Raw genomic sequence first — 4,207 nt, forward strand, 5'->3', positions numbered from 1 at the left:
AGTACATACTTATAGTCTGAAAGCGTCTTAAGCAAAAAGATGCAAATCTACACCAGCCAGCCTAGCCTCCCGCGCTTTCTACGAGCTCACTACTGGTCACCTGAAAACAACAACGAGTGAGGAGTGAGTAATCTAGCATTACTCAGCGAGTTACAATCCCCCACTAACAAATACAACCCCTCGCTATCCCACCCCAAACAATCTAAAGCGAGAGGTTCACCTAACAACACAATTCAATAACAATAAGCAATATTCGAAATACGCAGCGGTAAACCATAGCAAGATAACTAGCATTACGCTAATTACTAGCTTATCACCAAACTCAAACTCGATTTAAACCAGGGTTTAACAACCCAAAACACGATATAATATATATAACAAACTCGGGCCCTGGTGACGTTAGGTTCCTCCTTCACTATCGGCAATATCCTATCTCCGTACCACAAAGGCCGGAAGAAGGAACTTTCAACCGACCGTGGCCCACAGTCCTTCGGGTCACCGCGTGACAGCCCACAGTCCTTCGGGTCACTGTCCCTTTACACCGTCGTGTAATACTCAGCCATAGTACATGACACCGTTCGTCTGAGTCTTCCCGATCCAGCGAATAAGGGGTTTCCTTGAACCCGCCGGGTACGAGGTCTGAAGGAACACTAACTCACCCCAATATGCCTAGCATTGTGGGTTACACAAACGCTATCGGCCAATATACGATTAATACTAAACCCGGTAAAAATAACACAAGGTTTCAAGTAATAATCACAACACAATCAACCACATTCCAGAATCTAGCATAAAGACTAATTCAAGAATACCTAACTATCCACAACTTAGCGATATCATCTAAGCATTCTGCATTCGCTAACTAACCAATCAACCTAACCATTAGCATGCTACTACGGTTCTCAAGCAATAACTAAGCATGCTATCAACTTAATCAACATAACCTCAATTATTAACTACTCAAACCGTTACTCAGTTAAACCTGGCCTCCTGCCATGATCCAACTTCCAAGTAACGGGACCCTGCATAAAAACAACTCAGCAATCAATTGATTATAACTCACAGTTTTTGGTTGACCGTGGCCTTGACCCCAAACCCGACTTCTGTGATCCGAACCCTTTCCCGACCTTCACAAGTAGACCCACGTCTGGACTGATCTTCACTTGAACTGGTCTCCACTAGAACTGATCTCTCTTCACTTGAACAGAATCTTCTCCAAGTGCTGACTCAAAATCGGCAGAGTAACTGTTCTCGAAAACTGCCTAAATCGCTCGAAAACTATCGAAACTCGATCTTTCTTTCTTTGCTTTCTCTTTATGTTTTGAAGTAGGTTTGATGTGTTCTGGATGGATTGAAATGAGAGGGGTTCGTGGCCTATTTATAGGAATCATCAACCAATCAGGAACAAGCCGTGTGGCAGCCCGTGTGTCGCTTCGCATGGCTCCGGACGCATGCGTGGCGGCACCTCGTGCTCCACTTGTCCTTCAGCATGGCCTGCTCACATGCAAGGTAACACCACGCCCTCTACCTGTCTGGATGCATGGCCTGATCACATGCAAGCTGACACCACATCCTCCACATGTCTGGCCGCATGGCCCGGTCGCATGCATCGCGACACCTCGTGCTTGGCCGTTCCACCTCGTGCTCCACATGGCTGGCTGCATGCCTCAGTCTCATGCAGGATGACACACCCACGTCCAGATGGCCTGCTGCATGACTGAATTGCATGCAGGTCGACACCCCATCTCACACATGGCTGGCCGCATGCTTCGGTCGCATGCATCGCAACACCTCGTGCTTGGCCGTTCCACCTCGTGCTCCACATGTCTACTTGTATGTACATGTTGCATGTGCTGCAACACCTCCTGCTTCCCTTGACACACACACTGTCAAGAGCCTGCCACCACGTCCTGAACACATACACATCAAGCCACCTCGAGCTTCTCGGTCGATTCGGCCGATTTCTGCCTTTCCGGTGAATTTTCGTCCCGCGATGAATCCCAAATATTTTTCTACGCCCGTTCTGATGGCCTGAGTATTTTAATAAACCCTACTGTGACTCTGATCTTGAGGAAAAATATTTACCGAGCTTTTGGCTTCTTCGAAAAAAATTTCGTAATACCGAAATTTAGGGTTTTTCGCCTAATTTCTGGTCTTCCTGTTGTGCTTCCAAAAGTGTCTTGCTTCAAACATCATTTGAATCAATCTACTACATTGTCTAACCATTGTCCAGTGGCATACTTGACTCATGGTTCAGATAAGAACAATATGATCATCCGCGACTCGATCATCCAAAAGATACTCGACCATTCTTATTTTTTTTTATTTATTTTTTTTTTTTAAGGGTTTCTACATTCTCCCCCCGTTAACAGAATTCGTCCTCGAATTCTAAGGCTCTGAGGGGCCTCCTTCTTCCATTACAACGTCCTCTCGGAAAAACTCCGGGTGATCGGTTTTAAATCTCGCTTCATCCTCCCAAGTAACATGAATCCTGTTTTGTCTTCCCAGAACAGTTGTACTTGAGCAATCTCACGATTTTTGAGCTTCCGAATACGCCGTTCTCCTAATCTGATTGGTCCTTCCGGATACGTAAGGTTTGTCTCCAACTCCTCGATTCTCTCGGGCTCAACAGTACTTGGATCCCGTATATGTTTCCGAAGCATGGAAACATGGAATACTGGATGTAGATGCATATCTGCTGGCGGATCCAATCGGTAAGCTACCTCACCAACTTTCCCGATGATCTTGTACGGACCAATGAACCTGACCGCAAGTTTCCCGACCTTGCCAAATCTGTCCTTCCCTTTTTGTGCAGTAACCTTCAAATAGACCCAATCTCCTATCTTAAAAGTTACTTCTCTTCTTGACTGGTCTGCGTACTTCTTCTGACGGTCCTGAGCCTTCTTCATGTTGGCCTGAATCGTCTCCAGTTTAATCATGGTCTCCTGAACAATAGGTGACCCAAACATTCTTCTTTCGCCCACTTCCGTCCAACACATAGGCATCTTGCATGGCCTTCCGTATAATGCTTCATAAGGTGACATCCCTATGCTCGAATGATGACTGATGTTATACGAGAACTCAACCAACGGTAAATGCTTCTCCCAAGTTCCTGCCCAATCGAGAATACACATCCGCAGCATGTCCTCGATGGTCCGAATGGTCCTTTCCGTTTGGCCATCTGTTTCTGGATGGAACGCCGTGCTTCTGTACAGTTTAGTTCCCAAGGCTTCTTGTAGTGCTTCCCAAAATGATGCCGTGAACCTTGGATCGCGATCTGAGACGATGTCAGAGGGTACACCATGTAACTTCACGATTTGGTCGATGTACAGCTCGGCCAAAACTTCAACTTTATCAGTGTCCCGCATAGGCAACAAGTGTGTGACCTTGGTTAACCTATCCACAATCACCCATATCGAGTTGTTCGATCTACCTGGAGCAATAGGTAATCCGGTGATGAAATCCATGGAAATAGAGTCCCATTTCCATTGAGGTATCGGAAGACTCTGCAACAATCCTCCTGGAACTTGATGTTCCACCTTGACTTGTTGACAAGTTGCACACTGAGCAACCCATTGTGCTACTGATCTCTTCATGCCCGGCCAATGATAGTATCTTCTCACGTCTCGGTACATCTTCGAACTTCCAGGATGGATACTGAGTAAAGAATGATGTGCAATCCTTAGTATCTCATCTCTCAGCCCTTGTCCTTTAGGAACCGTGATCCTCCCATTAATTAGCAAGGTTCCGTCCTCCGCCAAGTAGTATCCCGCATTATTTGGCCCGGCTTGTCCTTTGAGTTCTTCAGCAATCTTCAGTAACTTCTCATCCTTAAGTTGTTCTTCTCGAATTCTCTGAATCAAGCTGGCCTGATTCACCGCTTGAAGTCCCAATGGCTCGCTTGTCTGCCCTTCCAAAACGACCAACTTCACTTGTTTCAACTCCTGGTTCAATAGCTCCACTTCTTTCTCTAAATCTGCGTCCAACTTTCTTCGACTTAAGGCGTCCGCAACAACATTCGCTTTACCAGGATGGTAGCGAATCCGTATGTCGTAGTCTGCCACAAACTCCATCCACCTACGCTGGCGCAGGTTGAGATCTGGCTGAGTGAAGAGGTATTTAAGACTTTGATGGTCCGTGTATACCTCCACTTCTTCTCCATACAAGTAAGATCTCCAAATTCGCAAAGCGAACACCACGGCCGCTA

Source organism: Brassica napus, unplaced genomic scaffold, assembly GCF_020379485.1.
Source record: "Brassica napus cultivar Da-Ae unplaced genomic scaffold, Da-Ae ScsIHWf_1244;HRSCAF=1777, whole genome shotgun sequence".
NCBI classification, from domain to species: Eukaryota; Viridiplantae; Streptophyta; class Magnoliopsida; order Brassicales; family Brassicaceae; genus Brassica; species Brassica napus.